The sequence below is a fragment of the Balaenoptera physalus genome (genome assembly GCF_965194825.1).
Source record: "Balaenoptera physalus genome assembly, chromosome: 13".
Classification (NCBI taxonomy): domain Eukaryota; kingdom Metazoa; phylum Chordata; class Mammalia; order Artiodactyla; family Balaenopteridae; genus Balaenoptera; species Balaenoptera physalus.
Genome location: NC_138892.1, coordinates 66,314,290 through 66,323,384, shown reverse-complemented (window position 1 = coordinate 66,323,384; position 9,095 = coordinate 66,314,290).

Sequence of the window (9,095 nt, the reverse complement as noted above, 5' to 3'; positions counted from 1 at the left end):
CCCGGCCTCTCTCCATCCAGGCAGCAGCGTCCGCGGCCCCTCTGGGGAGGTGGGTGTCCCTGTGTCCGCAATAGCCAGGCTGGGCCCCTCAGGGAAGGGGCTGAGGAGTGTGAAGGACTGGTGTGTGCGACTTTGTTTATTTTCTCTGAAGGCTCCCGCCTGAGCCCTGCTATAAAAATAACCTGCCTGGAAACCTCATCTCCGAAGGGGAGAAAGAAGCTTTTGTACCCAGACAAGTGGCTCTGACGGTCCCCGTGTACCTTCGTCTCAGCCCCACACATCAAGGAGGAGCTGGCTAAGGTGATGAGGGGCCAGGGCCCAAGTGAGAGGGGTGCAGGGCAGCTGCCGATGGAGGGCATGGGGGGGAGGGGGAGGGGGGAGGAGGGGGAGGGGGAGGAGGGGGAGGGGAAGGCAGCTCAGCAGCCTCTCTCCCCTAGCCCTGCGGAAGCATCTCCCTGCCTGCTTAACCCAGGAAGTTCTGAAAAAGGAGGGAGAGAAAAGGCAGAAAGAAGAAATCAACAAGAGAGAAAGGCCAACTGAAATGCGCTGGAGATCAAGAGAGAAATTAAGAGGAAAATCAAGTTCAATGGAGAGGAGACCTGGGGAGGAGATTGAAGTTAAAGGAGAAAGAAAACAGTGAGAAATGTTCACCCACACAGCTATGGAGCTCCAGGGATCGGAAGAGACTGCCGCCGTGTTTACAGATGTAACTAAGGATCTGGTCCAATTCCTGGGATCCCCACTGTGTGTGCCCCCAGCCCCAAGGGAAGGCCACGCAGGGGCAGAGCTGGGCTTTAGGGCCCATTCCTGCTTCGCTGCGCCAGCTCCTGCTCTGGCTCAGGCTGGGCTAGGCAGGAAGACAAGCCTGACTGAGGTTTCTCAGGGTATTCCTTCCCCAGAGACAGGTCCAAAGGCAAGAAACCAATCTGCAGGACTCAAAAGAACACTGGCATTGGATTCAAGAGGCCCTAGATTCAAGTCCCAGCTCTCCCACTTTTGAGCTGAGTGGTCTTGTACAAACCATTTAAAGTCTTCCAGCCTCATTCTCTTCTCTGTAAACTAGAAAAATAACAACTACCCCCCCCCCCATCCCCAACTGTCAGGGCCACTGGGCACATCCTTAGAAGGGCGTCCAATGGACTCTCTAAGCTGTACGGTACCATCAAGATGACAAGAGGGGATGACCTATTCGGACACGTTTCTCCAGGCACTGGCAACGGGCTGATGCTGACCTAGAAGTCATTAGAGTCTTGGTAACCAGACCACTCACGCCACCTGAAAGCGGCAGGAGGGGCTCTCTGTTCTGCAGCCAGAAGGTCAGAGAGGAGCCTCCAGCATCAACCATTGGGAGAAGAGTAGGTTCTAATATTAACCACGCAAGTGAAGTCCTTTGCTGTAAGAAATCTCCCATAGTTTTTTTATCACCCAAACCTGGGATTGATCCACTTAAAACCAGAGGTTGGTAGGACACGTGCCATTGAAGACACCCTTGATACTTTTGTCTAGGAGGGAAGGCTTATCTCTCCTGAGATAATTTATGGGGCCAGCAGAGGGGACATGTTATCTCCCTGGGACTGGTGTACTTTGAGTGACACAGATCAAAGGGGAGAATAAAGCTGGGGTCCTGGATGCCTTAAAGCAACTTTTGGAGGGAGAAGTTAAAATGTGGAAAGACTATAAAGGAAGCTCTACTTTGGGAACAAAGAACCACGCAGCACAGCTGCCCACCAAAGCTAGGAGAGGGCCAGGGAGCTAAGGAAGGCATAATCACAAGCAGGCTGTTGGCACTGCAGGGCCTAAAGGGTTCCCAGTGGCCTGAGGCTGAACAGAGTCCTAAGGGAGAAAGAAACAAGGAGTAGGGCTGCAGCAATATTGTTGCTGTGAAATAGAAAGGAATAGGCTTGGTGATGTTGCTGGGGCTGTACCCCAAACTGGCCATCAGAAATGCATTTGAAAACTGATTCAGGGCATGACCTCAGGATGCTAATAACAATGATAGTTCATAAAAAATGGTTAGCCCTGGGACTTCCCTGGTGGTCCCATTGTTAAGACCCCATGCTTCCACTGCAGGGGACGCAGGTTCAATCCCTGGTTGGGGAACTAAGATCCCACATGCTGCACGGTGCTACCAACAAAAACAAACAAACACACAAACAAAAAAACCTGGGGGTCAGGTGCTACTCTGAACACTTTTCATACCTTATCTAATGCAGCCCTGACAAATGTCCTCTGCAGAGGATATGGTGGTTTCTTCCTCAGCATCCATCACACCCCACCCCCACTATGGAGCAAACTTGCAGTTTGGTAGGGTTGACACCAGGCCCAATTCCAAGGGTAGAACCTGGTAGATCTGAGCCAATCAGGGTAATCCTATCACTCATGCCCGAGAAACTCTTTCAGGTTGATCCAAACGAAGTGTAGGGCAGAAGTTGATTTAATGATGAGGAAAGAAAAGACCGCTCTTCTCTTTCCTTTTTATGTTAGACTGTGATATGTGCAGGTGTGAGGCCTGGAACTGCTGGTAGCGATCTTAGGATCATGGGTGAGCCATCATCATAGGCGAGGATGAACCAACATATCAGCAAAGCCAAGCCAAGCCAAGAGAATCACAGAGACAAGCTGAAGCCCTGATCAGACTATTCCTGAAACTCTTATGACCTTAGGATTTTCTGTTATGTGAATTAATAAAGTCCATTATTATTTAAGATAGTTGAGTTGGAATTTTTGTGTTTTTTTTGTAACTTGCAAGTATCCAAACTGATGCAGAATACGAGGCCCAGGAAAGTTAAGTAACTTGTTCGAAGTCAAGTATGATACATACATGAAGGAGTGAAGGAGCTGGGATTTAAATGAAAGCTATATGAATCCAGAGCCTATGCTCTTCCAACAGCATCAACAAACCACATTGGTTGCCTTCTGACCATAGACCGGCTCTGTGCTTAATCACTTTTCATGTTATTTCGTTGCATCTTCACAACAGCCTTTAGAGGTGGAAACTACCATTATCCCTATTTTTGCAGATGAGGGAACGGAGGTTAAGTAACATGCTCCCCGTCCCATAGCGTTTAAGCAATCGAGTGTGATTTGAATCCAAGTATCTGTGATGAGGATGCTGGGCCTTCTCTCCAATCTGGTGGCAGGGGCTGCCCGGGAAAGACCCAGGACGGTCTGCTCCACTCCCTTTGAGGATGAACTGATTTCTAAATTGTTCTTTATAGGTCGGTCTTGTCTCTCCATGGAGACTGCACAAAAAGATGAGCAACAAAGGGAGTCAGGGGGTCAGTTTTAGCCCAGTGTTAGGAAGAACGTTCCTAGCGTTCCAGCAATGGAGTGGGCTGCCTGGGAGGGTCCCAGCTCTCCATGGCCGAGAGGCCGGCAGGCCAGGGAAAGGGGTGCCTGCACAGCTTAAAGGAAAGGCTGACGTTCTGTGCTCCTGAAGGATTTCCCCTCCCTAAGCTTCAGTTTCCCCATCTGTACAGAGGTTGGGGCAAGACTAGGTGAGGGCTGAGGTGTCTTCCAGCTCTAACATTCTCAAATTCTGGAATTCCCGGAGGCAGAACTCCAGGCCCCAGGGTCTGGCGGAGAGAACAGAGCCACGGCTGTTTTGGCCAGCTCCGTAGAACAGTGGAACTCATTGAGCTAGCGGTTCCTGAAACAGAAACAGCCAAATGGCACACGCAGGGAAGATAAATTCATCTGTGGGTCTGGTGAGACTTGCTGGAAAAGAATGCAGTGCTTGAGGGCCATCCAAGGAGAGCCAATTTTCAACTAGTAGGCTGTGACAGTGCGCTCACACGATAGAAACAGCACACGGGGCTGCACTCTGCCCTGGCCAGAAGCAAGAGGGTGAACTCAGAGATCACAGTCTCCGCTGACACCACAGGGACCAAGAAGCTCTACTTGGACAGGGCTGCTTACGGTGGGGTCCACTCTCCCTGGAGGCCCGGTGGCATTGTGTCTGTAATTAGCAAAGGGAGTCCTTTTGGAAATTTACCTTGAACTAAACTGTTGTTGTTTACATAACCCAAAGGTGTTTATTTCAGCAGTAGAGAGAGAGACCACCCTCACAATGTGGTGAGGCCAGAATTAGACTGATTAGGCCTGGGGTCTCCTTCCCTGTGTGTATTTGGGTTGGACTAGAAACCAAGAGGTGGACGAGATGCCATCATAAAGCATCTGATGGTCTTTCTGGGACATTCCCTCCACCCTTTGCTCTAATGATGACTGATGTTGATGTCGTGACTATTTTCAATGTGCCTGGGCATCTGCAGTCCTACTGACCTTCATTACAATCCACTGAAGTAGAGGCAAATAATACTGCACCGTCTGGAGGGGAGAGAACACAGGGTGAGCTGAGGGTCTCTCAGGTAACACGTTGTGGCTCTGGGGCCTGAACCTAAGCTCCTTGGCCCCAAAGCCTAGACCCCTTATTTCTGGGGTCACTCCACCCCCATTTTGGGGGCCACATAGGACTGACTTTCCCAGGCTGATTTTCCTTTTGCTTAGGGACAATGCAGAGCCCTTGGAGCTGGATTAAAACTTTTACAAGTGCCAGCTTTGAAAAGATTGGTATTCAAATAAAAGCAGTTCAAATGGTAAAGTAAGTATACAGAAGTCCAACAAAGTTTTGGCTTTTACCATGATGACCACCTGTATGCTTAAAAAAAATCAAATATCAGAGATTACATGATTAATTTTTTATTTAGTGACCCTGCCCTCCTGGTGTCCCGAGTAGTTTCTAGCCCACCTTTGGACCACCCAGCTCCGAGGACATCCCACCATCACAGATCCCTGGGCCCCCAGTCCACACGCTGCTCTGCACTGAGAGGAAATCTCTAGAATTGTCCGTGAACAGGGCAGGAAGATGCCTGTGCTGGAGCAGGAGGTGACTGCTAAGCAGAGAACAGGGGGACCTGAAGGAGGTGCTCTGTGAGGGGGACCCAGGTAAGCAGGAGGAACGAGCCCTGTCTGGGAACAGCCTCATGTCCTCCCTGGCAAAGGGGGCAAGGAAACGAGGCCGCAGACATGGAGGCTCCTGCAAAGCTGTCTGTCATATTCGTCCCGGGCTTGGGAAATGCAGCCATGACTACCATCCCTACCCTCAGGAAGGAGATGGAGCTCAAACCCGGAAGGGCCAAGGTAACAGTGTGAGAAGAATGGAGTATTAAGAGTGTCCAGCAAGGGGACCAGGAAGGGAGTTGGAGATTTCCCGACTCCCCACTCCCTAGTGGAGTGGACCCCATCCTCCAGAACTTCCTAGAGCTAGGGCTCCTTCCTATATTCTCTGGTTCCTTCTAGACGCCAGTCTGGGGAGGAGGAAGCTGAAATTAAGTTCTGGGATATCTATCAAGAATCCAGCTGGCACATTTTCCCATCTTCCCTTCTCTTTTTGTTACTTCAGCAGAGGCTGAAGGGGGCTGAAGGATTATAGGGAGAAGAGGATAGGGGAGCTGTATTAACAAGCGTTTGGAGGAATTCTGAGCCCTTTAGTAGCACATTAATAAGAATTTGTAAAATTCTTTTAAGTAATATAAAAATAAGCAGCTAATAAGTCTTTGATTCTCTGCCTCAAAAGAAGTAAAGCCTGTTTGTTTGGGGAGCAGCGGGAGTGCAGTGCCTCCACTCTGATTCTCCCGGACACAGTCCCTCCTGCCCACCCCACCTCCTGAGCAGTCCTGCCCCTGGTCCCCGAGCCACCCACCCTCTCAGGGACCCCTCGGCATGATGGGGGCTGGCTGTTCTCTGGCTGAGGGTGGGAGGGACTGGGGACCCCTGTATGTTGGTGAAGCAGCCCAAGGTCCCTGAGGATGGAGATGGAGGACCCTGTAGAAGTCAGAGCAGTGAACAAAGAGGGCTTTGAACCAGGCCTTGGCAAAAGCTCTGAAGAGCCAGTGCCTTTGGCCCAGCCTTCTTGCTGCCCTCATACTCCCAAGGACTGGCTCAGACAGACTTCTGGCTCTGGCCCTTCTCTCCAAAGGGGATTCCTTATGTAGCTTTGTACCCCAAATGCTGAAGAGTGCTGTGCCCAATTCATCTGAAATGTCACCAGGGATGGGTTCATCCCCTTGATGCCCTTCTCTTTTAAGAGTAAAGACTTTGGAGTCAGACAGTCCTGATTTCAGTGTTAGTTTCTACCACTTATTGGGCAAGTGATCCTGAGCAATTCACAATGTCCCTGAGCCTCAGTTTCCTCACCTGTAAAATGAGAATAATGATATTATTCACTTCATTGTTTGGTTTCACGATGCCTGGCACATAGAAAGCACTCAATAGACATTAGTATCATGGTTATTATTCCAAATATCTACCCCATCCTCCATTCTCTCTTGCTGCATGACCACTACCAGGCTTGACCCTCCAACCTGACGACCCCAGCCCAGCAAATGGGTCCGTCAGATGAGAGCACCTCAGTCTGAGCCTGAGCTAGACTCTCCACGGAGTTGATGGGTATGGGGATATGGGAATGGGGGTCGTGTGGGAGAACCTCAGAAAGTAGGTGTCGGGTGAGGCTGACACTGACCTTAGATGATTGAGTGGACTTACATTGGCCATTTTGTGTCACTTGCAAAGCACATGACTCATACACGTAGAGCCCTGAATGGTCAAGAAATTCACTGATTCTTTGGTTTTGAGGGAGTTCAACGGACCTATGAGAAGCTGGCTAAACTCATGAAACCTCTTTCCAGCAAAATATAGACTTCTACATGTTTTGCGTATGATTTTAGTAGGTTTCTCTATGGACCTCAGGGTGGTCTCTATTCATCTCACTGTCAGAGACTGGAGCCCAGAGGGGCGGACTGACTTGCCTGAGGACCGCAGCTTGCAGGCGGCGTAGCTGTGATTTGAACCCAGACGTTCCGAGTCCTCTCTCTTCCTTCATGGGGAGGAAGGCTTTCATCCAGTTCTTTGGCTGAGAGTGTGTTCACTTCCCCTCCCGGGGACTCAGGGGATTTGCAGGCCCGCGGTGGGATCCCTGGGGATCCTCAGGACGTTGTTCAAGGGTTAACTCAGGTGTGGCCAGGCTTGGGTAAAAGGGATTGAGAAAGGCAAGTCCAGAACCCAGGCTGGGAGCCAAGAGCCCCCCGCACGTGATGGTGAAGGGTTAACAGAGCCCGAGTGTGGCTCTGTGTGTGTGCTCGAGAGCATGGCGTGTGCAAAGGAGCACGTCTCTCACTCGCGCATGTGGGAGCTACGGACCGCAGGCCAGCCTGGGAGAGCGGTGCCGCAGTGTCCTGGGATGAATGGCTCTCTGTCTGCAAGGCTGTGTGAGTCTCTGTGTGTGCAGTCCCATTAACTCGCCCTCGGCCACATGTGGAAAGGGGAGGAGAGGCCTGGAGAAGCCCAAACCACTCAGAGTCCTTCTGATTTTAGAATGAAGTAGAAGGCACAGAAGAAAGAAAATTATACTGACCCAAACTCGTATATTAATAGAGCGTGCACGCGTGCACGCGTGCACACACACACGCACACGCACACACACACACTCTGGTGCCCTGTCATAACCTCCCCTTCTCAACCCTACTGTCAACCTCTTGTTACGCATCTGGGTACTTTGGGGGAAGAATCTTTGGCTAATACCTTAAAACAGATTCTAGAGACCTGACCCTATTTGCTTTTGGAGAGGTTTCAGTTTCGCACTGTGTGTGTCTGTCTTCTCCTTGTCTGTGAGTCTGGGTGTGGCTTCTCTTTCCCCTGCCTCACCTGCAGCTCCCGCGATGTGTGCGCAGAACTCCAACTCAGCCAGCAGGCCTCACTTGCACCATTGTGCCTGTGATGGATGGGCTTGGCCCAAGTCCTGTCCTCAGCCCCATGTCCCTGCTCCCCCTTCGAGTCCTCTCTGGGCCCCTGTTGCCTTTGGCTGTGGTTTGTTTAATGGAGTGACTTCTGTCGGGAGCAACCCAGAGCTCAGGACACAGGGAGACACTTGTCCAAAGTTGCTATTTTTTTCACCAAAAAGAGCCAAGCCACAGTGATGGGCTCAGTGGCCTGGCTGGGAGCCTTCCTCATCCCTCCCACCACTAGCCTGGTCTCCATTCCCCTCACTGGACCTTGTTACCAGTGGCTTCTGGTTCAGGACTTCTAGTTATCCATTGGGAGTCCTCCTCAGTAGGAGTCTGGCTTCTTATGTGAGGAGAGAAGGGAGATCTGGGTTCTGTGGAAGTAGCTGAGGCTGAGAGAGATGCTCTGGGGACCAAAGAATAGGCCCACAGAGACCAATGACCATACCATATTCATCCCTCTCTCCCCAGTGCCTGGCACAGAGTAGGTCCTAAAAGAGTGAATGAGTGAATGTTGGATGGATGGATGGATAAGCAGATGTGTAGATGGGTGAATGGGTAGAAAGATAGATAAATAAATGAAGACTCTTAGATCCAAGTAGACATTCTGATAAACCTAATCTGATTTCTTGGTCCAAACGTGGGATACAAGGAAGGAGAAACCTAGGTCTAGAAGGTGCAGCCAACTTATTCCTGAATTTAAAGGAAATCTCTCTTCCCAGACTCTTTACAGCGTGTCCTTGAGACTCCCCTGGAGGTCTGGGATTGGGTGAAACTGGCCTTTTCTCCATCCTCATGTTTTGCTTCAGGCCCCTTCTTGCAGAGGCTTCTCTGCCCACTAGAAAAGGTGCTCTGCAGCTGGGCAAAGCAGCACTGAGTTAGGGAGGAGATAGATGGGAAGAGATGAGGCTCAGGCTGATGGGGGTGCCATGGAACAGGACCCTGGGCACAAAATGTTTTAGGCGGGGGCTAGAGTAGACTGTTATGTGCTTGGACCAGGAGGTGTAGAACATTTCCAGCACCTAACACAGGGGCCTGACATAGTAAGCACTTGTATTTTTTTGAATGAATGAATAAAACATTCCTATGTCCTCTTCTCTCTAGATAACACCCCCAAATCCTTTCCCAAAAGGTATAGAGAATTCTCAAGAGCGCTAGACCGCTAAGGACCTTCCTTTGAGGGTAGAACGAATCAGGGTCAGCAGCCCTGCTGAGGGAAAAAGGGACAGTGGCATCTCTGCCCCCATCCAAACTCTTCTCACCCCCACCCCTGCTACCCATGGTCCCCCCTCCTTCATCCTCCTCCTCCAGCCCCAT